The sequence below is a fragment of the Zootermopsis nevadensis genome, unplaced genomic scaffold (assembly GCF_977971745.1).
Source record: "Zootermopsis nevadensis isolate Lab colony 2312 unplaced genomic scaffold, Znev_1.0 Znev_ptg000024l, whole genome shotgun sequence".
NCBI classification, from domain to species: Eukaryota; Metazoa; Arthropoda; class Insecta; order Blattodea; family Termopsidae; genus Zootermopsis; species Zootermopsis nevadensis.
In genome coordinates, this window is record NW_028259156.1 from 18044331 (window position 1) to 18071787 (window position 27457).

At 39.3% G+C, this 27457-nt stretch overlaps 1 protein-coding gene across 3 annotated transcripts in view; it reads left to right on the forward strand.

Moving 5' to 3' along the window:
• The window catches only part of LOC110829563 (Transient receptor potential cation channel gamma), a 188752-nt gene that overhangs the window by 79413 nt on the left and 81882 nt on the right, over positions 1 to 27457 (forward strand). For all 3 annotated transcript variants that reach the window (XM_087355596.1, XM_022063394.2, XM_087355597.1), the window contains one exon: positions 22948 to 22990. The gene's annotated coding sequence lies outside the window, so the exon portion shown is untranslated. The remainder of the gene's footprint in view (positions 1 to 22947; positions 22991 to 27457) is intronic.

Here is a 27457-nt window from a genome sequence, read left to right on the forward strand (position 1 = left end):
TTTCCCACAAAACCGGCTTGTATTACAAACAACGCTCTTTCATATCGCAACATAGGCCTAACTTAATAATTCCATTAAATTCTACACCTTTCGAAAAAAAATATGTTTAAAACTTTTAACACAAAAACAATTTCTGACTGCGTATTGTGATGTCTGTAATGCGAATATATGCAAAATAATGGATATGTATCTGCAATAAATTATCATCACGGCAGTTCTTACACGTAAAATCTCAAAGAATATGTTTTGAAAACGTGGGTTTTCCGGGTTGTAGTACACCTTACCGTTTGTTTTGTGTGTTTTCTTTATCTACGAATGCATTCATGCCTCTCGTAACACACGTGTTTGTCCTAGAGGCTCTGTTATCTTTACTCGTCGGTAAATGAAACTTTTCGGAATACTGTTTTTCACAGCCTCCACTATCCGATAACTTTGTTCGTTTGTGCATACGAGCGTTCGCTCGCTTGTGGATCTGTTAAGTCACTGGGACGAGATATGAAACTATTTCGTGGAACCGAAATGGACATGTGTCTCTTCCAATGCGTGCCTGTTTCGTTCTGCATTGGTTTTGTAGGCTTTTGTTCTCGGCATGAACGTAAACAATTGAAAGCAGCAACATTTCAAGAGTGTAGGTTCCATTAACAATCAGTTCATGTTAATCTCAATGTAATACCGTATTAATGGTGTATAGATTACATTTAGTATGTAATACGTTGGAAACTCTACTTCAAAATAGTGAATTATAAATAAAGAAATAAGCAGGCAAACCTGAGCGGAAATTCAGGACTCCTACTAAAGATCTCAGAGTATGCTAAATGTATTACAGTTACTTAACTAAGCGCCTTACCATGAAGGCGAGGGGGGAAGTGGAGGCACACCTCCACATATACTTACCCTGTGCACAAGATGGAAGGGAGCGGTCAGCTTCATCGCCACGGCCGCCGGTCTTCCAGGAAGTCTATCGAGACATCTGATTCCGGAATTTAAAAGAATACGTCTAAAATGAATTAGGCTATGTGCAGATTTTGCTAAAAAATCTGCTCCTCTCCAAGTCCGTTCCTTGAAACAACACTCTGTTTTTATTACTGTGAAAACAGGCTTCAGTGCGGGTCTAAAAGCCCTTGCAGCGGTGCGTGCTTTGGTTTGGTATTACAACCACCGAAATTAAACAACGTTGTCTTCTGCAAAGGAAGTTCTTGGAAACATTGACTCGGTAAAAACTTCTTTTTAATGAACGAGGTAGAATTATGTAACTGGATAATATGACCAAGCATTTGGTGAACATTTTCTCCGATAGTATGATATCGGTTTTGGTGTCTCTGTGAAGGCAATGCAGTCGCTGTTTCATGGTACCAGGCTGTGAGAGCGTAGTGGGACATGGAAGGAAACCTCCATGAGTTTATAATATCTGCAGTTGATTATTTTGACGTAAGAGGTCAACTTCACGTTCCGTTGTCTTAAACCCCGGAGAACGAGCTCCCAGTACCCTTTGGATAGGTGACTGGTTTTCGAGGTGGTGGCTGTCAGATTCTGCCCCTGACGAGAAACGATCCCCAGTCTGCTAGTCGTTGAACTTAAAAAGTTCATAGTGTTTTATGGAAGCCGATGTGTTCACACGGGCCCGCCATAGGACCCTATCCTGAGTCTGTAATCCATTCCACCCCTAATATGTTCGATCCTTTTAATATTGTCCTTGATTTTTATGAGGTTTCAGATTCGCTTAAGTTGTTTTCTCGCTTCATATATCCATATAAGAACTTTTGTCTTCATTTCTCAACTTTCTCCAACAACAAAGCTTAGTTTATGCGTCATTTAGGCCTATGCTTAAGTTAATAAGTAATTCGTGTCTTCTGTTTTTATGGTAGGTTGATTGGACGAGTTTTGAATGAGTTGGAGTAAATTGTCGCAGCCTTATCTAACATTTGTATAGAGGGAATGGTGACAGACCACAAAAGGTCTCAGTCAGAATTCGAACCCGAGATATCCAGAATACGAATCAGTACTAACCAGTCTTTACACGTAAGATTTGAGGTTTTCTCAGCGGTGAGTATGAAGATTTCTGTCTTCTGGGTTGTTGCCCTGATGACGGAGGCAGTATGACCTCTGAAACGTTGGTTAACATCGACCAGACTACACAGCGCAACAACCCAGAAGACAGAAATCTTCATACTCTGATGACGGAGGCAGTATGACCTCTGAAACGTTGGTAAACATCGACCAGACTACGCAGCGTAACAACCCAGAAGACAGAAATCTTCATACTCATCGCCCTGATGATGGAGGCAGTATGACCTCTGAAACGTTGGTAAACATCGACCAGACTACACAGCACAACAACCCAGAAGACAGAAATCTTCATACTCTGATGACGGAGGCAGTATGACCTCTGAAACGTTGGTAAACATCGACCAGACTACACAGCGTAACAACCCAGAAGACAGAAATCTTCATACTCATCGCCCTGATGATGGAGGCAGTATGACCTCTGAAACGTTGGTAAACATCGACCAGACTACACAGCACAACAACCCAGAAGACAGAAATCTTCATACTCTGATGACTGAGGCAGTATGACCTCTGAAACGTTGGTAAACATCGACCAGACTACACAGCGTAACAACCCAGAAGACAGAAATCTTCATACTCATCGCCCTGATGATGGAGGCAGTATGACCTCTGAAACGTTGGTAAACATCGACCAGACTACACAGCGCAACAACCCAGAAGACATAATCTTCAGTCTTTACACGAATTTCAGTTTCTTAATAACTGTGAAATCAGCGTGGTTAATGATACGTTCGCTGGGTTTAAACAGTTAGTTTGCGGTATATGTTTGTAGGAAAGAGAGTAGTATTGTGCCGTACGTTACAAATTATAACGTAAGACGTCGAGCTTAATCGGTCGTTAAGACAGTGTGGTTTAACTCAATTTGAAGTCCCATAAGTGAGTGCTCTGACTGGAATTATCGCATCTCCTCAGGATATTACCAATGCCTCACGTAATAGGGGACTTCATTAATATGCTCAGCGGTCACTGGTCGTCCGATGATCACGAAGTTAACACGTACCAGAACTGTAAGCTTCAGTGTACAGTGCTTGGAATCCAGCCAGTCTAATAGAATAAACACATTATGTATGTTTCAACACTGTATAAAGCCCGCCTTTGTATTAACTGTTGCTACAGCACAAGAGGGGCGCGAATACATCGTTTTTGCGCTGTAGAATTGATTATTGTCGCCTAGTTAACCATACTACATAGGCTAACACTGGACAAAGGGATCCAAACTAACGCCGTACGAGTTAAAAGACTGGTCCTGGATTTCTCTGAAGTTGCAACAGTTTCTGTAGAGCGAAAGTGTTGGCATCGCATTTTGCTCTAGTCCTTTGTCGTTAGATATTATATCGTAATGCGTTGAGTTTATAATAATTTTCGTTATTATAAAGCCTAGAGCATGTTCTTAAGCAAGACGAAGTTGTTCGAAGCTAGTGGTGCCAGACCCCACAGTAATACAACCCCAGTTTTAGAGCCAATTTTCTGGGTTCTCCTGCTATAAGCATGCATGTTCGTACGGTGAAGCTGTTTCTGTCTGTACCTAGACACTGCACCCTGAAGGTATCTACGGATCTTGGAGGTAAAGCTGCTTGCATTTTGGGCCCTGGGTTTAGTTGGAGGTGAATTGTAAATTCCCAATCCGACCTCCTCCACATCGAAAAATCTTTCGTACATTTAGTCCCATGGTCTCTGAGAAATCGTCTTGTCTGATGAGAGTTTGTTGGTGAAATATGGCGTATTCATTCATGTCATATTCCTGACTCCTAGGCGATGTCTTCTGTCCTCGGAGAACCGGGTTCAGTCGAGAGTGATTTTGTGTGAGATTCTTGGTGAACGAAGTTGCACCGAAGTAGGTTTTCCTCCGCGTTCCTCGGTTTTCCTCTGGTAATAATCACTCCACCATTACTGCATGCTCATCTGTCACTCCCAGTGAAGTGTGTGACTGCCCTAGCAAAGCAGCATCGCGAGATAGGGCACTCGCCTGTGATCCGGTACTTGTCTGATCTCCCGAGGTCGCGAAGAAATACCGAACCGCATATTTGACCAGTAAATTAAGTTTATATACCCCTGACTCCGACAGCTTCCTTTGCATCTTGCATGCCCCTGTGTGTTGTGTATATATACACACACGGGCATGTGTGTGGTTCTGCCAAACATTCACGTAACCCAGATACGTGTTCTCTCGATAACATGGTAACAAATTTTTAAGTTTTGTTGCATAGTATAAAGCCTCGAAATATATTTGGCAGTCTTATATTTAACGACTCTGTATCAATTATTGCCTTTATCGCATTGACGAGACATGTGTTCGTGATACATCAGGTCATTTCTATGACGTCAACGCTTTCGAAATAAACTTCTCCCTTCCAGATACCTGTCGAATTACTTTGGCGCAAGAATGGATATATAGTTCATGTCTTATAAGATGTTACCTAAATACTTGCCTGTATGAACTGAGGAAAGCCACGATATTTCCGAGTAAGAAATTCGTGTATCATGTTGTACATTGATCTAGCTCAATAGGATATTTGAACACGGTTAGAAAGTTTTGTCCTTATCGTCTTGATTTATTTTATCTTAGAAAATCAATTCCGTCGTCTTTATAATTTAAAAGCATATGTCGCTTTCAGTAGTGTAAATTACACTTAAAATAGGTTTGTTTAAAATGAAAATTGCTTAAATGCCTTAGATATGAAGGTGACATTTATTAAGATTGTAGGAGAGGTTTAATTTCACTAACGTTACATGTAGAGTGAACTAAGAATATCATTTCTAAATAAGATTGTAATTTAAAGGGTTTGTTTATCGCCAAGTTATGTCCCTGCCAGTTGCCTTTATATTTGAGTTAATCAGCCAAAAAAATTTTGTACTTACACAATACAGTCTAAACATGACAGCACAGAATATAAAGTATTTGTTTCTTAGGATTTTATTAGCTGTGAAAAAAGTTACAGTGGAACCACGGTTCCGGAAAATTTGACGTAAATACGTCTATACGGAAAGGAAGTTTATATATTGGCTTTATTCCAAATATTTGCTTTATACATGCTTTACAATTGTGTAAAGTTTGATTAAGACATTGCTTATTTAACTTGAATAAGTTACGCTTAAGATGGGTCTGTGGTAGATGAATGTAATGTAAAGTAATGTATTTTAATGTAATGTAAGGTAAGGTAATGTTTTATAGGTAACAACATGACCTTTCCTTATAGACATATTTACGTCAAAAAAATGTTAGTGAAAACTAATGGCAAATTTACCTAGGCATGTAAAATCTGCTATATACATAAATATATAATAAACTTACACATATGAGTACTTAAAATTTTTTGTAAGTTTTTATATATGTCTCGCATTCAAGACCCGAATCTGAAACAAATTTGTTATAACTTCTGCAGTTTCCGAGAACTATAGGTGAAACCGCTTGAAGCATGAAACGTACGAAATTAATCAAAGGGAATTTTATTTTAAAGAGAACCAGGAGGCAGCCTGAAAGTGGGGCAATGAGAGTTGATGAAAATACAAAGCGAGATTCAAGGAAAACAGGCCAAAGTGGAATTCTGTGTACTTTCACAGCGGAAGAGGGAACATGACACAAATCGCTTTTAGTGGATCTTACTACAGGTCTAGTTGCAGTGATCATTTGCTACGAAAATATGGACGCCTTGGATTTCTGTGGTGGCTGTGTTCATTCGCTGATAAGCTGAGATGTGTAGCGGATGTTTTTAGCATAGAACAAATCTGTGAAGGCGAATTCCAATAGATGCTCTATGTGGCGCGTAATCATTGTGCGCTACAACGCTTGAACGCACTATATCATACACATGTTATTTGTAGTGTTCTGTCTGACGACAGGTCCATATGAACGGGATCCTTCCATCCTTTTCTCTTCTCGGACTGGGACCTGTTCATATACGTTCTTGGCAGATGATCCAGAAGTGGTTTGCCATTGCCTTCTTCTGTGTGTGAATGGAGTAATTGTTGGGATGCCACGGAGAAACCGGGGAAGAAGCCCCCGGAGGAAAACTCCGTGTTGCCTAGACCACGGCCTTGCCCAACACAAGTTATAAATTCGGGCACCGCCGGGAATCGAACCCGAGACCCCCAGATTTACAAGGCCAGCGTTCCAACCGCTAGACCACCGTGGCAGGTTCATACACATGTAGTTCATTGAAATTCCATTTGCGTATTTGACTGAAATAAATGTAGTTGCTCGTTAAGAATGAGGAGATAGCAGTAAGTGACCGCTTTCCGACGATCCGACTTTTACGTTGGTTTCCACATTGACCCAATAAGTGAGGTGTGCGTCTATTTCATGCCAGTTTTCCCTCCTTTTTTTTTATTTTTATTTTTATTTAGGTTTCAACATGTGTTTAAAATGTTTACATTTTTATTACACACACAGGCTCGAAAAATGATATGTTCCGTTTTAAATCGGAATCCACTTTACGACGTAAACCGTGTTGTAAACTTTTGACTTAAAGAATGGCGGAAAATTAATGTCTCTTTCTCCAGTCGAAATAACAAAAAACGCTAGGTCCAAGGTTTGACTTTAATTAAAGAGATGGTGAAGTGGGGGTAGCGTGAAAACAGGAGACAAGAAGATAGACCGAGGAAGATGGACGGCGACATGGGGGTAGTAGAAGGAAGTGAGGGTTGGGGGTGTGAGAGAGAGAGAGGGAATCAAGAACTCTAGGCTGCGAGCCATAGGGACAAATGCCAGCAGCGTCCGTATATTCATTCATTGTAGCCACTGGTTCATGACTTCCAATGAAATATCTAATTTCTGCCATTTAATTGCTTCCTCGGAGAATTCTGTCCAAGTGTCTATGGAATTAATTTTGAAAAGTGGGGCTGTTGTAGATTTATTTGTGTAATTTCTAGTACAGTGTGCTTTTTTACCTTTTACTTACAAAATTAGATTACTTCGTAGAGGGAGTAATCTCATTGTCTTAGCATTTGAATCTTAAATAAATATAATGAGAGTTATGGAGCACGATCATCCGGCTGAGGAGAGTCAGTGGCGGTTTCTTGTGGAGACAGATCTGAACTCTTGGGTTACATATAATGCAGTTGATTTCTTAATTGACAAAGCGATTATCAGCTTCCCATCATGTCTACTAGATGGAGTTAGTTATATAGTAGCAATGCAAATCAAATTCTTAATTGTCTGATCGTAATTTTAACTAAAATCGATAATAGTTTGTGTGCAAAACAATGAAAAATGTGATATAAATGGAATTCAAGTATAATTTAATGACCTAGATTTACTTAGGACTTGTAAAAAAATTCCCTCTCTTTCTTTACCTCACATGTTAACTGAGAGGTAATTTTTGTTGTTTTGTGCCATGAGATAGGAAATTTTGGTTTCAGCACGTTGGTAAACACGACACGTACTGTACATGTTCTGTGTTTAAATTCACTTTGCCGGATTTGCCCGACAGTGACGTGGCAACTATAGATGTTCTGCCTCACTCTGATGAAATGTGCTTGTCAGTTCAGACAAGAAGAACTCAACGGAACGCACTTTTTGACGTTTTATAAACGACGGGAAAGTGTTGGAAATTTTACCACTACAGTGTTATGAACGGGATTTCTAGCTTAAGGATACCAGTAAATTCTGCTCTGAATAACATTGATGTTTACGAATGTCAATGGAAACAAATGAGAACGTTTCTTTCCTGTCAGTTTGATCTGTGACGCTTCTTCGGTGATAGTTATATGTACGTTACAATGGAATCTGCGTTCAAACAAGCAAAATAATAGTTTATACTAAAAAATACATTGTTAAGGTTAATAAACTACATAAAATACGCGAACTTTAATTGTATTGGTGGTCAAATAAAAGACTTTATCGAAAAAGTTTGCAAACAAACACACAAAAAATTAAAGTCGAGGCCGAAGAATATTAAGTACCTCTCTGGAGTTCAAGGACACGACTGCGTACTCTTGCACTGAGTGCCTGTTCAAAATACTACGTTAAACTAAATCAATTTAAGACAGAAAAATTAGAAAGTAGGATTTAAGGTTCTCACGCCGGCGAGTCTGATGATGGCTGTCTTCTGGGTTGCTGCTTCGTGCAGTCTGGTAGAAGTTGGCCGACGCTCTATAAGTCCCTGCTGCTTCCATCATGAAGAAAAAAAATTACAGATATTTGGAACTACTTCCAAAATGTCTAAGGAAGATACGAAAGAACAGTGTATACCATACAATGCTATCTGCCAGCACCAATGGAAATAAAGTTGTCTGAGCAGCGGAGGTCTCCGTAGTGTAAAGCTAGAGACACGATTGTATCACTTCAAAATATTTGGTTGCTTGGTTACCCGTTAAACGCAGCCACCACGTCAACAGGTGGGCAACGACCCAACTCCGTTCTTCTACATGCCTATTCGTCTCACAGAAGTCTACATTCCTCACATTCCTCGTCCTGTGATGCAAGAATGTGTATACGGGCATGCGGCTCTTAATCTATAATTTCAGATTAATGCGTTGTAAATCTGCCTCTAATGAAGGAAAAAAGGCACTTTGACATGACTGGTTTTTGGGGTTATTTAACGTCGCCCTTTCAACTGCAGAAGTTAATTTTGAATGACATAGGGAGCTTCTGTCCAAATGGTTGTGTATAACCCGGTACATGCGCAGTGCAACTATATTAATCGGCACGATATCACCGCGGCATATTTATTTAACGTTATTGTTTCATCTTCTGGATAGTTTCTGGTTCGTATCTCTACACCGAGACACGCTATCCTGACTGATGCATATCGTGATTTTTCTCAGTTTTGGACTCAGCCTTTGAGATAAGGATCGGAAATAAAACAGGCATTGACCTCTTCCTCCAATGTGTGTGTCAATCCAATTTGTCGACGACACGTAACGCTCTGTAGCTGATAAAGCGTCGTTAAACAGAAAAATAAGCGCTGCAATTATTGTTTCTCTAGTACGTGATAGATGAATGCAGTGAAAATCAGGATTTGTGAGGAAGTTTCTTGTTGTGGTCAGTGTCTCCACAAAGTCAGTTCAGAAATGTAATGGGAGCCGAGGTAAATATTGCTGTAATTATCTCTGATCAATTCTACGAACGAGGAAAGTGGAACAGGGAAAATGCCATGGGTACCAGTTCGATTAAAGAAATTAGTTTCCTCCCGGCATATAAACTGGTGGAGTTGCAGAATTTTCTAGCATCGTTAAAACCTAAGCGTTACAGTTTTCTTTAAAGTTTACTGCTGTGTCCCTCGTCCTAGAAGGTGTTGCATTTTTTATCACCGTGGCAAAACGCAGTTTTTTGCATGTGGAATGTTTTGTATGATCTGCAAGTGTGGGACTGAGTATATGTAAATAAATTATTTTTCCGTTTAGAATGCCGTGTTTCATGGCGTCTTGGCACGTACCATAAGCTACGTATCTTGGCCCATAGACCGCCTGTCGTAACTGGGATATTTCATGGTTTTAGTCAGTCCCTCCAGGCAAGTTTCGAATACAACCGTTTCCTCTCAGTGGCCACAAATCTCCATCAAAAATATTTGTAACCTCGTATAATAAGGCTGAGTATCTTTCGGTTCAAGAATCCACTAGTGCATAAGAAACCGTCTGCCATTGCCCTAGTTTAAAAATTTAATCCATTACTTCGGCTGTTTGTCGACACATCGTTCCAAAAGAATAAGAAGTAGAGAACGCCACGTAATAACCATGGAGACATTTTGTACCACACAAAACAAAAGAGCAGAGACCGTGTATCCTGGTGACTACACACTGAAGCACTTTTATTGGCGTTTAACGAGCTGGAAGGCTGGAAATTTGATTGAAAACGGGTTTCAACGCGGTGGCCAATTGGAATGGCATCCGGTCTCCCGGGCAGTGGACTGTTTGCGATGAAGCAGGTCAGCGTTACAGTTAATGGAGGTCAAAAAGTTTGCTTACATGCAAAGACATTTGACGTATTTCTTACGTCAATTTTTGTACCCTTAAGATTCATAAGATAGTATAATTGCGTCATATTGTGAATCAAATATTAAATTAATTATTCGGTTTTGTCCGTCTAATCACAATTATATTTAAAATTTACAAATAAGATAATTAAAATATCATTTTATGTTCCACATCGAATAATCGATTTACATTTGGAACATTTTTACAACATGTTTCGGTTTAATCGAACCATCTTCAGGTGTAAAATTATATCAACAAACTTAAAACTCAATTACAATTTCTGTTGTGTAGCATTTTGGTGATGTTCATATCCAGATTATTTTCACATATTGGAGCGAATGTATTGTTTTGAAGTGAAATGCTTTTGATGTTCTACATCGGCCTGCAAAGCAAATGATTCAAAGAAACACTAATGAATATGTGAGAATATAGAAAACAAAATGAAATAATAATTATATAATTGGAAAATAAAATTAAACATACCAAAGATGAGAGTGTGCTCCAATATGTGAAAATAATATGGATATGAACATCACCAATATGCTACACAACAGAAATTGTAATTGAGTTTTAAGTTTGTTGATATAATTTTACACCTGAAGATGGTTCGATGAAACCGAAACATGTTGTAAAAATGTTCCAAATGTAAATAGATTATTCGATGTGGAACATAAAATGATATTTTAATTATCTTATTTGTAAATTTTAAATATAATTGTGATTAGACGGACAAAACCGAATAATTAACCCTTAAGATTACCTTTGAACTTTCACTCAACAGCCTTGGTCGATTTTCGGCTGCGCTGACTTCGAGCTCTTGGGGTTTAAATCAGATTATACAAGTTAATTATGGAGCATATCCTTAAAATAAGCCACGACCGCCTCCTTACAAAGCCGTGGCAACCAACTATTCATTGTTAGCTTCTACTTTTATTTCATGATATAATAAAATCAACGTCGCTAAGAAACATGTGACGCTCTCTTAAACATGTAATTTTAATGTGTAACTTTTATAATAAAAGCACTAGAGTTCAGAAAATAATAAGAAAGTTAATCAGTTTGTAATGTAAACTTAGGGCATAATAAAATGCGCCCCCTGAAAATGGCCTTACAGACTGAAACAGACAGTGCTACTTGGTGTAGATAATATAAATTATACGTGATGAGAGAGCTGTCTTCTGGGTTGCAGCGCCGTGTAGCCTGGTCGTGGAATTGCAAATATTCATAATGTGATACCCTGAAATAATAAAGACAAGAGTTTGACAAATGACAAAATAAATTGTAGTGTGTGGATGAAATCGGGAAGTTCTCACGAGAGTAAATGTAGTAGCGCTTACTGGAGGATCAGCCACGTCGATACGGAATAAAAATCCGACGTTTCGGAAACTATATATGCCTCCATTATCAGAAAGTGGAGTTAAAATCTTATGGTTCAAAGGCCGTCTTTTTGCCTTCATTACTATAGGCAAGTGTATGTACTTTGTGTTTCAGTCACCACGTTAATCCTACTTAACTTTAAAGAAATGTTTCTGGATTCGTGTGTTTAAAAGTGTGTTAATCGTTTTAAATGGTTTAAATTAAAATAATGCGGAACCTTAGTTCTTTAATCATGTGAAATACGTCTCTACGGTGTAATTCAGTTCCATAACTTTTTATAATTATCTTCTTAGACGGGGCATGACTCCTTAGAACTCACTTTTCGCCTTGCTGTGACTTACTTTGAAAACAAATTACTGTTGTTACTTCTTTCAAGTCTGGCGCCATTATTTGTTCAGAGTTTCAATTTGCTAGTTTATCTGTGTTCGTTTTAAGCGGAAGAACGTTAAGACGAAGAACTGTTTAATGCTGTTGTTGATAAATAAAGTTAGTAGGAAGAGGAAATGTTAGATGGATGTTCTCGGATGGGAAGGCAGTGCTCGAAAGAAGTTGAAAGGTCAAGGAAGGAGTTTGCTTCCAGGAAATGTGCGAGGGAAGAGTCTGAGTGTGATAATGGAAGCCTGTTACCTACTCAAAGTCTTACTGAGACACATCTGTCCCGAGTGTCATTAAGGAGAAACGAGAATTGAAAGGTGCTTTCCAAATGCCCTTTTTACTGTTCCATTCATGTTATTGATGTTGATGTCTCTTTTGTTATTGTAAGGTTAATTATCGCTCTATGATATTTAATACTTTGAGAAGACCGAATATATGTTCCCTCGTTCTTAATTAAATGTTCGTCATGTCGAAAAATGGTGCAAATAAGATTTGTAGGCCATGACGAGGTGTTTGTTTTATGTTATTTCCAATTGAATATGATTATCAGTTTTTGAGAAGAGTTGTGACATTCGATTACTCAAAATCAGCTCAAACTGACTCACGAAACACGCAGCTCGTATTGGTAAATCGATGCATTTATAAATTTTAATCTAGAAATAACTATGACAGATCTCTACTTAAGAAACCGATGTGCCAATTTTATGGTGGTCTTAAAGTGGATATGACGTGAGAAAGGAGCAAGGTAAATTTATACTGAATTGGCTCCTGAAGGAGTGAAAGGACAAGCTTTTCTTGCTAGGGTAATGAGACTTTTGTTTCTCTAGTAACAGGTAAATTCCTTTAAAGCGTGCTGTTTACTCAGTCTGCTAGAGTTGATCCGTGTGTCGAGGGGTCAGTCTGTTACTCTGATTATCCTGCCAGGCTTACAATCTGTCAGTGTCCTATCTGTCTGTCGGTATATATTTAACGACGGACTAGTAACACCTAAAATCGCAAGCTTTGTAAAAGTGTAGTAATGTTTTCATGAAGAAAGTCATTTCCGGCTGTAGTATTGCAGGCATAGGTTTAAGGATTACAAACAACAGACAACAGAACAAAGACGCGCTGAGCCATTGTCACATCACTCAATTTACAGGGATCTGCAAGAAGGGAGGGAAATCGTCGTACATTAGCGGGCGAATAGTGGAGCCCTGCAAGTAGCTAAGAATCGATAGACGAGCCACAGCCTCCCGGCTCCAGGCCTCCCGCCCCACACCACGCCACGCCCAGGCAACCACACGTCAACCTAAGAGCGCGGTCCCTCAACGCCTGTCATGTTGTGTTGAGAAATCTGGGAGTATGTTATCTCTGATGAAGTAAGATGGGACGCTGATCTGCCTGCATGTTTCATCTCCGAAACCACTGAAAGGATTTCGATTAAATTCGAAATTGTGTTCTTGTCAGAAAATGATGAGAAATTTTAGGGTTTGCTCTTATCTGTGTAATAGAACCCTCACTTTATATGGTGTTCATATGACCTTTAATTTAATTTAATTCGGCTTTCAAAATCATAGTAATTATTTAAATTTTAAATATCTATTGGCTGCTTATCTCCTTCAATACAACACAATTCCAACATGATTTTTAACCAAGTATGTTCGTTAAATTTGGGGGGACAAAAATAAACAACAAAATATTTATAAGGTATATTTATTTACCCCGTGATATAATACTTTCTGTTGGCTGTTAGAATTTATTTAGGACTTAAGACTGTGATATAAGGCCTACTGGTATCAGAAATTCTAATACCGTAGGCGTGTGCACAATGTTCATGGATAGGAATAAATTTTAAACTTGAATATAAGATAAATATTAAGTACTTCATGCCTCGCCGGATGTGTGCAGGCTGCAAACGGTCCAGTACGTGCAACCAACAAAAGATGATCAACAACAGTTACATGCAAGGCACTGCCCCTTTGATGGCTTTTGTAGACGATATAGCGAAGGATAACTAGCTCCGGAGTGTGAGCAAAGGAACCGCGTTGTAACTCAAATTGATTCTGCATATTAACGACTTGTTGCCATGGCTACGTTGGTGCGTTGTGTGAAACAATAATCAGCAAAGAGTGCGACTAGTACTGATGGCAATAATTTTTGAAATAATTAGCAGATTTGTATGAAAGTCGATGTGCCCCATCGTTTTGTTGTTTTGTGTTATCGGTAAGATCATCATGGCAGCCGTGAAAAATGCTGAAGTTTAAGTACACGATCAGAAGTGTAAGGTCCTGAAATTTGGTGTGGTTATAGATCTTTGAGACGACTTCAACTTCTGTTTTGATAATATGTTTGTACAGGGAGATACGACGGCCGAACTAGAATACATCCCAAGTTTGATTGCCATTACTAATGATGAATTAGAGCTTGATTTATTTATGTTTATACTCAGTTTGTATGGAACTTCTTTCATATGATGTTATGAATATGCCGACGTCACGAAATATTGAAGTTATGCGTATTTGCAATGTTTACTGTTGTAACTATACTCAGTAGGACATATAGTTATTAATCTGTACTTTCCCGTTTTTGTAATCTGTTCTCATAGACCTGTATATTGAATTGGGCCCGTTTCAAATATGGAATGGAAGACGCAGAACTTGTTATCATCAGCATTTTCTTCCAGCGCTCGCGAATATGTAAAACTGGAGTCAAGTCGAAACACCAAGACTACAATCCGATTTGATCACGTACCGGGAACATGTATAAAGTGTGTGGTTCAAGGTCAGCGTGTTTCTGCTGAGAAGTAATCTCTCCCCCTACAGAAGACCACGTCGTATTTTACGAAAAACTTGTTTCCAGGAAAAGTCACTCAGTGCATTAGGACTACGAGGATATTCCCCAGGGAACAAACCAGCGGAAAAGTTTTCAACATGCAAATAAAGTTATTTGTGGAAATACGGCGCTCTTAGGGGGGGGGAAGGGAACTGCATCCTGCCAAGTAAACTTGGAAACAATATAAGGATATGGATGTCCTGAAAGTAGCCTCATATTGCTTCAAGCGCTTACTGAGGTATTCGGGTATAACTCGTTTTGCAAGTCAGACTTCAAACGTCTCCGTCGTTAAGTAGGAACTGCAGAGATTTCTTCAAGAACAGAGCACTGGAAAATAAAACCGACCAAGGTGGAAACAAATAAAACAAGAAACACATAAAACTTCTGACATAAGATATTGAAAACGATAAGGAAACAGGAAAGAGGACGAGGAATGCGGAAACGAAGGGAAGAGAAATACAGAAATACAAAGACAGCAAAAAAAGGACGGGTGGTGACATCATTACTGGGCATTCTCATACATGGCACATGCGTTTGGTCGGGAATTGCCCAGGTAATTATTATTATTTAGTGTTCTGTCTGAGGACAGGTCCATATGAACAGGATCCTTCCATCCTTTTCTCTGACTGGGACCTGTTCATATACGTTCTTGGCTGATGATCCAGAAGTGGTTTGCCATTGCCTTCTTCTGTGTGTGAATGGAGTAAGTGTTGGGATGCCACGGAGGAAAACTCCGTGTTGCCTAGACCACGGCCTTGCCCAACACAAGTTATAAATTCGGGCACCGCCGGAAATCGAACCCGAGATCCCAGGATTACAAGGCCAGCGTTCTAACCGCTGGACCACCTCATCTTATTATTATTTAGTGTTCTGTGTGACGACAGGTCCATATGAACAGGATCCTTCCATCCTTTTCTCGGACTGGGACCTGTTCATATACGTTCTTGGCAGATGATCCAGAAGTGGTTTGCCATTGCCTTCTTCTGTGTGTGAATGGGATGCCACGGAGAAACCGGGGAAGCCCCCGGAGGAAACCTCCGTGTTGCCTAGACCACGGCCTTGCCCAACACAAGTTATAAATTCGGGCACCGCCGGGAATCGAACCCGAGACCCCAGGATTACAAGGCCAGCGTTCTAACTGCTAGACCACCGTAGCTATTAAGTGTTCTGTCTGACGACAGGTCTATATGAACAGGATCCTTCCATCCTTTTCTCGGACTGGGACCTGTTCATAAACGTTCTTGGCAGATGATCCAGAAGTGGTTTGCCATTGCCTTCTTCTGTGTGTGAATGGAGTAATTGTTGGGATGCCACGGAGAAACCGGGGAAGCCCCCGGAGGAAAACTCCGTGTTGCCTAGACCACGGCCTTGCCCAACACAAGTTATAAATTCGGGCACCGCCGGGAATCGAACCCGAGACCCCCAGGATTACAAGGCCAACGTTCTAACCGCTAGACCAGAGGTTTCCTACCCAATCACTTGCACCCTCAGTGAAAATCCCCAATTTTAGATTTAATGATTATCACATCATCCGGCCAGACGGACGGATAAACATGGCAAAACTGATAGGCGCATTTTTGCAACTTTCAGTTTCGAATACCCATAAAAACTGGATGGAGTCGAATATTGGCTAGAATAAACGTGGCGAGTGACAACACGCGGGTCTCTCTCTCGAGAGCCGAGGGAAATTTCACGGTTTGCGAAGGACATACAGAGTAAAGCGGAAATTGAAAAAGGAGTTGACATCTCGGCAGTCGCATATTCGTTTTGTGGACCGAGGAAAATGTATCAGCCGCTAAGAAACTTTACGTTAAACCATAAAACTCTCTTGTCAAGTTTATACATTGTTCAAACTGAGTATATGAAAACTGAAATAAGATTTGAAAGATTCGCTCTTTGGAGTACACCAAATTCCAAACGTGTTCTTTACGCCAAATCACTGTCAAACACATCAGTGGGGTAACCAAGGGATTAACAAATGTAACGATAGTAGCAAGTGTGAAAATGGTATCGAAACTTATTGTTGCAAGGCAGTGGTGCAAGCTGATTGCTGTAACATCGTGAAGAAAGACGCATGCATGAGAACTTACGGTCCATTGCAGACAGTGCATCTTACAAGATCGTTATTGGGTGAACGAAGAACACTGTCTTTTTCATTTAATCTAAGAATAAACTTTCCTTCTTGAAGCTGCCGGTAGTATGTTCCAGAAAATTACGCATTTGTTTTAAAATTAATCAGCGTTAAATTAACACCTAAAATTCGGACATACGTCAAATAGCATAACATAACAGTCTGTTATATTTATAGGTCACCTCGCTATCTCTAAATCTGCAATTGTGAAAGCGACATACGATATAAAATTTAAAATCCGTAAGGACGAAATTAATAAACTGGCAATGGTAATGACAAATTCGGCACAATATTTGCTGGTGTTATCAATCCGAAGCAAGAAGCTCGTCTGAATACTGTCTAGTATGTAATGGTTCGGTCCCTACCGCGAAGAAAACACGACACTTTAACTTTACAAATATCTGTTGGTTGATGATTTTTAGATAAATATTCCCTTTTTACACTGAGTCCGTCTGCCCTTCGGAAAAGGGATTATTACGTACGTCTTCCGCTTCCTCTCTTGTTCCTTTCATTCTTTAAGCTTCCACGGACGCTGGCATTGCTCCCCGCAGAGTAGCAACTTGGAGATGAGAAATCTACGAGCAGACAAGGAACGTAGTGGGGAGTAGGTGAATTCCGGAATAATCCCCCGACTGTCAAGGCGTCGGCAGAGGATGAAAAATGTATAAATAACCTACCGTTCTCCGGGGAACATTAATTTTCCGTTAACAACTCCCTTTCACCTTTCCTTTTTATGATACAGCTGTGATTTTCTTACGTCTTCCCATTTATGATGTATTATTTAAGAAAGCATCGCATTACGTTGACAATTTAACATGCGTGGATTAAAGTATTATGAACATCACAAAGACTGAGCTTAGCATTCTTCAAAGTCTCATCCAGCGAGTTATTTTAGCTGTAACAGAGTGAGTTGTACTCAGCAGGTAACCTGTTAGAATCTCCTGCTACATTTTCTTCTGTTCTCACTGTTTTACGCGGTTTTCCTTATTTATCCAGTCAATTCAAATATTCAGTCAAATATGCTGAAATACGCTAGAAAGTTAGTAGAGCCTGTTTATCCTCCAACTGCATTTAAGATATTTTCCCCAGCTCACACGGCAAAGGGCTATAACTTCTGCAATTGAAAATCTCCGTTAAATAGGCAAACTTCTATATCAGATTTTAGGATCTAACGGCATTGAAGAATCAATGTTTTTTTTTTCAAACATCATGTGAAATTATGCATAGACAGACCTTCAAAGTTTTTTTGAAGGGAATGACGTCTCCTTGTTCCGACCTGAAGATGGAGGCTGTTTGCCCGAAAAAGTTGGTAGGTTTGTCTACCTGCACGACCACACAGCGTTACTACCCAGAAAACGTATATGGACAAGCAACTTTTACTTTTACTTTTTTGTTATTTTATTTTTCTTTCATTTTTTCTCCGCCTGTCTTTTTATCTTAATTTCTCATTTTTCCTTATTTCTCACACCGTTTACAGGAGACAGGGTGACATCTAAGAAGTTTCTCTTTCTAACCATGGAGTGAAACTTAATTCATTACTTGGGAACAAACCCTAGAGACACTGGTTCAACTGCACGTTTTATAAGTAAAGGACGAAAGAAATATTTGCCTTTCTGTTTTATGAGTGACAAATCACATTGAATATTACGTATTAAAATATATAAATATTTAAAAATAACCGTCAATCACAATAAAATTAAAAGATTAAAAGATTAAAATATCATATTATGTTCCCTATCGAGTACTCGATTTACATATGGAACTTACACAACATGTTTCGGCTAAATGTAGCCATCTTCTGGTGTATTATATATAAACTTTTTACTGAATTACTTTTTACGATTTTAATGATTTTTAATGATTTTTCTTCTGATGTTTTGTCCTTTATATTGATTCACCATTCGTTGTAGTACCATTTGTTGTGGTATCCCAGGTCGCAAATATGTTAATTAACATATTTGCGACCTGAATTACTTTTTACGATTTTAATGATTTTTAATGATTTTTCTTCTGATGTTTTGTCCTTTATATTGATTCACCATTCGTTGTAGTACCATTTGTTGTGGTATCCCAGGTCGCAAATATGTTAATTAACAACAAATGGTACTACAACGAATGGTGAATCAATATAAAGGACAAAACATCAGAAGAAAAATCATTAAAAATCATTAAAATCGTAAAAAGTAATTCAGTAAAAAGTTTATATATAATACACCAGAAGATGGCTACATTTAGCCGAAACATGTTGTGTAAGTTCCATATGTAAATCGAGTACTCGATAGGGAACATAATATGATATTTTAATCTTTTAATTTTATTGTGATTGACGGTTATTTTTAAATATTTATATATTTTAATACTATTAATTCACAATATGACGCACCTACAATACCTTATGAATATTACGTACTTGATCTCAGGATCGGAGTTTATGTACAGCCTTAGAATGGGATGAGAAGATAAACTTGACCGGATTTCGGGCACATTTTCGAGTTTCTATACACTTATTCACCAGGATGTATTAACAAAACCACGAAAACTCCGATTAAACATGGCCTTCACTCCAAGATTCGAAACCCGTACCGTCAAAAACGATTCCAGAGTGTTACGGCCACACCATTTATCTCCGTGAATTACGAACTGATACGGATTTTAAAGGAGTCTCTCGTGACCTTCTGCAAGGTACTGTACAGTAGTTTCCCTGGTTAGACTGAGGAAAAAGACGAAATTCGTATTCAGTACACTTGGTAACACATCCGAAGATTGAATCGAGTACCTCCCTGTTACTTTCCTAAAGAATTCCTGCAACATTTCGCTTTCTGCGTGATAAATTCTGCCAAACTGAAAATGTAGTCATTTGAGCCAAGTTCGATTACCATTATTAACTAGCCCGAGAAAGTTCTTCAGCTCAATATTAGAGCGGATTATCGTAATTGCCAAAACAATCCCGATCGATAATCGAATCCTTTAATCGAAAGGACGACTTTTGGGGCAGGAACGCAGAGAAATTTGTTCTGAAGCAAGATCAATATTTAAGTAGCCTACCCTTTTACTTTAACATAGCCCCTGGGTTTTATGCAAAGTAGTTTGCTACTGCCTGTTGGGTTGCCTAACAACGTAGGCAGAGGGGAAAAAATAATCCACCCAACTCTGCTTATTTCTTGCTTCTTCGTACATGAAGTTTGTCATCTCTCTCCCTGTCTCTACAAGCTGCTTTAGGGTGTAAATTTATTCCTTGTCATAAAATTAAAGTCACTGTCTTGTATGGATGTTAGAGAAAATGATGCCAGCTAAAGAAATTTTTAGCCATAAATTACATTGAAAATTATGGGCAATTTAATTGATAAAATAGGTTGTATACAACAGTGCATTAAAAATAAGGTCACTGCCACGTCGTAACCAATTCATGTTCCACTAATATAAGTAAACCAAGAATAGGTAAGAATAAGGTTTAAATGCGTCATGTTTGTGTTTTATAATCAAAATATATAATATAATTCAGGTCTATACACGAACTTTATTTACAGATGTTAAAATTTTAAAATTTAAAATTTGCGCTATTCATTCGTTATAACGATGTTACAATACTGCGCCTTCATTTACTACATGTTTCGATGCTTACTTTTACAAATATAGAACAATATTCGAAACTTATTTACATATAGATAAATAACTCCTATGTTTATTAATTTTATTTACAGAATAATGAAAAACAAACATAAGATACATAAAATAAGAAGATCAACAGAGCACATACTATAATAATGAACAAAACGGATGAATAAATTGAAAGACTTGCATTGTAATATAAAGTAGTTTTAAAGAAAAAACCTGAAGACGATGCTTCGCATCGAAACATGTAGTAAATGAAGGCGCAGTATTGTAACATCGTTGTAACGATGAATAGCGCAAATTTTAAATTTTAAAATTTTAACATCTGTAAATAAAGTTTGTGTATAGACCTGAATTATATTATATATTTTGAATAGGTAATAAGTTGTATTAGACACACATAATCCGGCCTCAGAAACAACGAAGTGTTCACACCCTTGACCGGCCTTGCTGCAGTTGTCTTTGTGCGATCCGCCCTTTGACAGGCAGCGCAACACAAATGTAATTTGCGCAGGGCGGCAGCAGAATAACGACTTCTCGTCAGTAATCTCGTCCCCAGCCGTGCTTTTATTGCTCTCCGATACTGTAATTTATTTCGCGCTCTCAAATGCAGAGGGCTGCCAACTTCACACTTTGTATGGTCACTTGATTGCAGTGAGGCCTCACAACGTACGTGGAGCACTGCCGTTCTAGAGAAGCTCGTAACACGCTCGGCTAGTCAAGAAATTCCCCTCCAGTTCATGGAATCCGAAGGTTCGATGCCGTATTCACAAGAAGTTGCCACTGTTTCGTATACTGAGCAACATGAGCCTAGTTCACACCACCCCACCGTTTTTCTTTAGCAGTTTTTTTAATATTATATTCCCATCAACGTTATATCTTCTATACGTGTTTTCCGATTGAAATGTATGAATTTTTATACGTCCCATGCGCTCTCCATGCATCGCCCATCCCATCTTCCTTGATTTGCTCGTTCTGATAATATCTGGTGAAGGGTTTAAATCAGGGGTGACCAACCCGCGGGCCGCATGTGGGCCGCCTTGAACATTTTTCCGGCCCGCGAGATTCATCACACTTTTACAAAATATATTTATTTTATAATGAATAATAGTAAACACAATAATAATAACTCATTATGTTTCAATTTTTCACTCCAAAAAAATGTCTATAATTTTATATGTGGCCCGCGGAGTTATGATGCATTTCCAAAGTGGCCCGAAAGATCATTTGGGTTGGCCACCCCTGGTTTAAATTATGACGTTCCTCATTACGCGGTTCTTTTAATTCGTTGGTTTCTTCCATCTTTTCAGGTATGAATATTCTTCTCGACACCGTGGTCGAAGGCAATGTCTGTGTATGTTTAATTAATGTGCGATAGCATATTTTACGAACATTAGAATTTTGTGCCATAGAATTCAGCTCATTTCTACATCCTCTACACACACACATGTATCGAGGTTTATGTCTGTTCAGCCGTGCGTAGGAAACTGTGGGATTAGGCATCTTTCTTAAATATAATTTTCAGTTTTATTTCAGTATATAATCTTTGCAGCTGACAACGTGTCGATAAACAAACAAAAATCATGTAATGTACAGAATATAGTGCGCTACACCAACCTTCCTTGTGAAAGGAACATGCCTAGTTGTTTTTCTCGTGAAGTTGGCATCACTCGTATGTTGAAGTGAAATTCAATATTGCCAGCCGTCACAATCAGTCGTCATAAATGAAACGGCTTAAACCTAACAAAATTAATGTCGTATCCGCGCGAAGCAAACATTCTCCAATTCAAATATCACAACGTTTTACGACAGCATCGTTAGAATGTTTCGGTGTTTTACGAGTGGTATGAAATTTGAAATACGTCAATATTGACAGTCTTATTACGTGATATTTACACTTTAACGTAAGTGAAGGACACCTTATGGTCCCATCCATATATATGTCTGTCTGTCGCATCTTTTATCACACTAGGGCAGAACGCTCCTTTCGGAGCTCCTCGGAGGGGCTGGTCAAGTTTTTAAAAAGCAACCAACCCCTTCGGGGGGGGGGGGGCTGGTTGCGTTTTAAAATCTTGCGTAAGAAACTAAACTAAACCCCCCGAATGGAGGGTTAAAACACTTGACCAACCCCTCCTTCGGGGGGGTTGGTTGCATTTTAAAATCTTGAGTAAGACACTAGAATGTATTTTAATGACCCGTGATAGCTCAGTCAGTATAGTGACTAGCTACGGGCTGGACGACTGGGGTTCGATCATCGACGGGGGCAGAGGATTTTTCCTCTAGCCTCTGCGTCCAGACCGGCTCTGGAGCCCACCCAGCCTCCTCTACAATGGGTACCGGGGTCCTTTCCCGGGGGTAAAGCCGGCCGGGGCGTGATGCTGACCACTTACCCCCATCTAGTGCCGAGGTCAAGGAAGAGAGGATCTATACCTCCTCTCACCCCAAACGCCTACATGGCGTGTAGTGGGACAAACTTTACTTTTTAGAATGTATTTTAAGTTGGTGATCCAGCGAAAGATGATTTTTCTTATGTCGTGCATAAATATGTCTAGACACAATTAAAATGTGAGACATTCTTACCCTGATTATATTTTGACTGTCTCTGATTTAGAGAAAGTGGGCAAAACTGATATTTTTCTTTTGTTTTTTATTTTTTGCAGTTCTCAGAATGGACGGATCATGACAGAGGTATCACCGACATAAGTGAGTACAATGCATTTATCTTCTTTGTTTCGCAACGTAAATGTAAAGAAATTAGTTAGTCTCAGCTCTGCATTTAAGCCTTGGCCTACATAGACCTTGTTACTTTATCAACTCTGCTACTGCTTCAGAATTATTGCAGCAATTGTTTTTTTTTATTATGTTGTTGGGTGTGAAACTTGGTCTTTCGCATGAAGCGATGAACATAGTTTACAGTTTTGTGGTGGTTTTCTGGGATATTTTATCCCGTCGTCCTTTTACTGTTTACCTATGTTTCGGAGGGATATAACGCTTCCTTCTTCGTGGCTGAAGCTAGGAGGTTTATGATTTGGGTGGTTCATACATGTTTAAGAGGAGAATGAAGCCGGGGTTTTTGAGGAAGGGTGTTTGAAAACAAAATGCTCGATGTCCTAAGGAAAATAAGGGTGGGGGAAATTACATTTTGAAGATTTTCATAATTTGTACTCTTTGCTATATGTTATTAGGGTAATCAGATACAGGGGAATGAATTGGGCGTGTCATGTAGCACGCATGGGAAAGATGTGAAACGCTTATATAAATTTAGTCGGAAAATCAGGAGGGAAGATACCACTTTGAAAAACCTAGACACGGATGGGAAGAGACTGTAGTCATCTGTAGTTTGTTACAGATGGTAGTTTCTGTGGGAACTGTCTGTACTTTTTCTAGCTAATTGAGTGTTATTCATCAATTTTGTGAGAAACGTATAGCCCATGATTCATAATTTAGAAGAGAAAGTTTACATCGAATTAGAAAATAATTGAATCATTAAAATTCTCAGCAAGATTACATAGCGCATAAGCCTAGGACTGTGTGAAATGAATTCTGTTTTACGTGACTCTGGCTTCAAACTGCGTGCTGGCAGTTTGTAACGAACTGAATTAATTTGTTGTTCAGCTGTTTCTTAGTCCGCTAGAATATTCCGTAACGTCTGTTACATCATTCTTACTACCACAGTATAGACCATTAAATTATTTAAGAAGAATGTGTTGTTTTAATGAGAATATCAAACTTTGCAACAAGTTCTTCCTTGCTTACAAGATTCTGCTTAGTGTGTCTGGATATTCTCTCTTTTCTTTCCCTTCGTGTCTGAATAACAAGCGCCCTTTTCCTCATAATTATCTTCCACTCTGGCTCCAAACCGCCCTGCAAATTTACCTCAGCGCTGCCTCATCTTGGAAGAAACCACATTCAACTTCTCTTGCCGTTATGGCGTTTCGTGTGTAGACGTAAATCGTCAAGGTGTGGAAAAGCAAAGACTGACATCAGTCTGTCTTCACATTTCAACACAACGCCATGCCCCTCCATTGCTTTCGGCTCTAATTTATTCGCATGTCCTCGAGGCTTGTCTGTATCCTCTATACCCACAGGTAGGTAAATTAATTGAAAAATTCATGTAACGAGAGATCGCGTAAATCAGAGCGCTTTTCTTCCGTAGACTCAACATCAAAAATTAAGGTTCCGTTCCTAAGTGGATAATTTTAGCAATAAATTTGCTAATTCTGGTATTTTTGCATATTTATAGGTAACTGGTTCTTGTATTATTTGACAGCGTTTGTTATCCGTCAGGTCCATGTTAATGTAACTGCGAATGTTGGGTTTGGTATCAATTATGAGTTGAAAATAATGAGAATATATCAGTCCGTAGCCAAAATCGAAGCCAGAACCGTGAAAGAAACTTGCCAGGATTTTCTAAACAATTAACAGCGGGCGTAGAATTTTACAACACACATGAATTTTTTTTAAAACCCACTCAAGCCAATGCCAAACTTTCATTCGGAAAACCGTAAATCAGGTAATATTTTTAATTTTGAGGATGTTTGAATACATTGGTAATATTTAGCCCTTCTTGTCCTTTCGATCGGCGACAAAAGTGACCGCATTACCTTGCGTCAATTTAAAGCGTTTTTAAACAGCTTTCATCGCGTCTCTCGTAAGCGATTACAACACACTGATGGCTCAGGTTGGGTGGTAATTTGTCTCATAAATAAGGAACATGAAGAATCAGCATCTTCCGCCTGACAGCAAGAAGACTGGTCCGTGTAGACATGGTGTGTCCTGATACATGACGGCGCGGAAGTTTGAAAGGGACCATCAATCACGTGACGGCCCTAATTAAAGTGTCTTCAGGTCTGTTGCATAATTGTTTCTGTGGCGTAGAGCAAAAGCCAGTGCCCTCGATTTTTGTGCACCTGATATGAAAGTTGACATCAGTAGCTTATGCCATTATCAGGACATTCATTACCTTCTTCCTGCTGTTCCACTTAATTTTTATGGTATTTCGTTCACTTGTATCCTGTATCGAGAACCACGTCATGCAAATGTATAGTGGAATGTATTCTCTACTGCAGCACTGTATGGAGATGAGTGGTCAGCTTCGCTCTCCGTCCGCCTTGCCCCTAGACAGAGAGTCCTCCGTAATATTTTATAGGAAGTTGGTGGGCCCCAAATCCTGATTGGATGCTGTGATGCAATGAAAAATCTGTTACTGTGATGAGAATTGAAAGAATTTATTGCCCGTAATCTGTGTGTGTCTTTATAAACCTGTTCCGTGTTTAGTGCAAAGTTAACTTCGTTTCCTGTTTTTCTCCTTCTTGGTTGATGCTGATTTACAGATTTTTTCTCGCTTGTCTTCTGGGAATTTCTGTGGGTGTTCTATTTACCGCCTTCCTTGTAAAGTGATTTAACAAATAGGCCTACACTCAGACCACCTCTAATATAATGGAAAATGTCAGAATAACATCCTCACATAGTAACTGTAAGGCATCATGTATAACAGTGCTGTGTATTTATATAATGGCTACGTTCAGGTATTCAAGAAATTTCCCACATTCTGTGGAATCCACACTTTCATTACCCTTTTCACAAGAGTCCACTATCCGTCCATATCCTGACCCTGATGAATATAATCTACTCCACACCCATTTTAATATTATCCTCACGTCTACGTCTAGGTACATTTAGCAGGGACGTTGAGTGAAACAAAAGAGACGGAAAATGGGGATGAGGAAGAAATAATACTGCTCCCTTTTATTCCTCCCCCCTCCCTTATTCTTTCGTTCGATAGAACTCTGGAAGGCTTCCGTTCCGGTTGATGAACATGAGTTTGCTTCTAACTTCCGGGGAATAAAATATTCGTTTGCTAGAATAAAAGTACGATATGAAAGATAATAGGGGATTGATTTTTCTTTATGTTCGAGGTTTTCAGTTGCTTCTCGTTCAGTAGTTTCGGATTCTGACGCTGCGAGCAATGCATAACGCTCTATCAGTTGCAGAATCGTTACATCTGTTGGAATACGCGATAAAAAAACAGCAAGGTACATAATTAAATACAATGGAACATGAGAAATTGCTGTGTTGTTCTATAGACTCGAACCCTAGATTCTGATATATTAAATCTAGTGGACAGTAAAACTGGATGTGATAAATCTGATTTACCCAGTCAGTCCTTCCTGAAACAGCTTTTGTATTCCTCGCATAAACCTGTTCAACATTCGGGATTTAAACACAGGTTTGTTTCCTGTCTGAAATTAGAACCTTGTAGAATTACGAACTATCAACACCAGTCAGCATTATCAGTTTCCCTATGGGCTTAACACCCCAGTCATATTAAAAGGGAAGTTTAAATTGGCTGTAACGCGTCAAACATAAGCCTGGCTTGCTTTGTAAATTTCGGCTTGAAATCGGTTACCCAGACTGGCATTGTTCTCGTCAGCACGTCCAGGAACACGGTACAGTGAAATAAATCACGATCGCATCACTGTTTCGTTTCTATACCGAGTAGGTTACCGAAACGATAACGTTCTAGACATTTGTGGGATATATCCGCTTTGAATTATGAATCAGGTAGCGCCAGTATTGATTCAGTTTACCGTTTTCCTCAGTCTTTCCAGGCGAATGCAGATACACTGTCGTCAGACAGACAACGAATGCATCTTTCTGTCAGTGTACTTTGATATTTATTTTATTTAGTGTTCTGTCTGACGACAGGTCCATATGAACAAGATCCTTCCATTCTTTTCTCGGACTGGGACCTGTTCATATACGTTCTTGGCAGATGATCCAGAAGTGGTTTGCCATTGCCTTCTTCTGTGTGTGAATGGAGTAATTGTTGGGATGCCACGGAGAAACCGGGGAAGCCCCCGGAGGAAAACTCCGTGTTGCCTAGACCACGGCCTTGCCCAACACAAGTTATAAATTCGAACTTGAGACCCCAGGATTACAAGGCCAGCGTTCTAACCGCTAGACCACCTCATCTTATTATTATTTAGTGTTCTGTGTGACGACAGGTCCATATGAACAGGATCCTTCCATCCTTTTCTCGGACTGGGACCTGTTCACATACGTTCTTGGCAGATGATCCAGAAGTGGTTTGCCATTGCCTTCTTCTGTGTGTGAATGGAGTAATTGTTGGGATGCCACGGAGGAAAACTCCGTGTTGCCTAGACCACG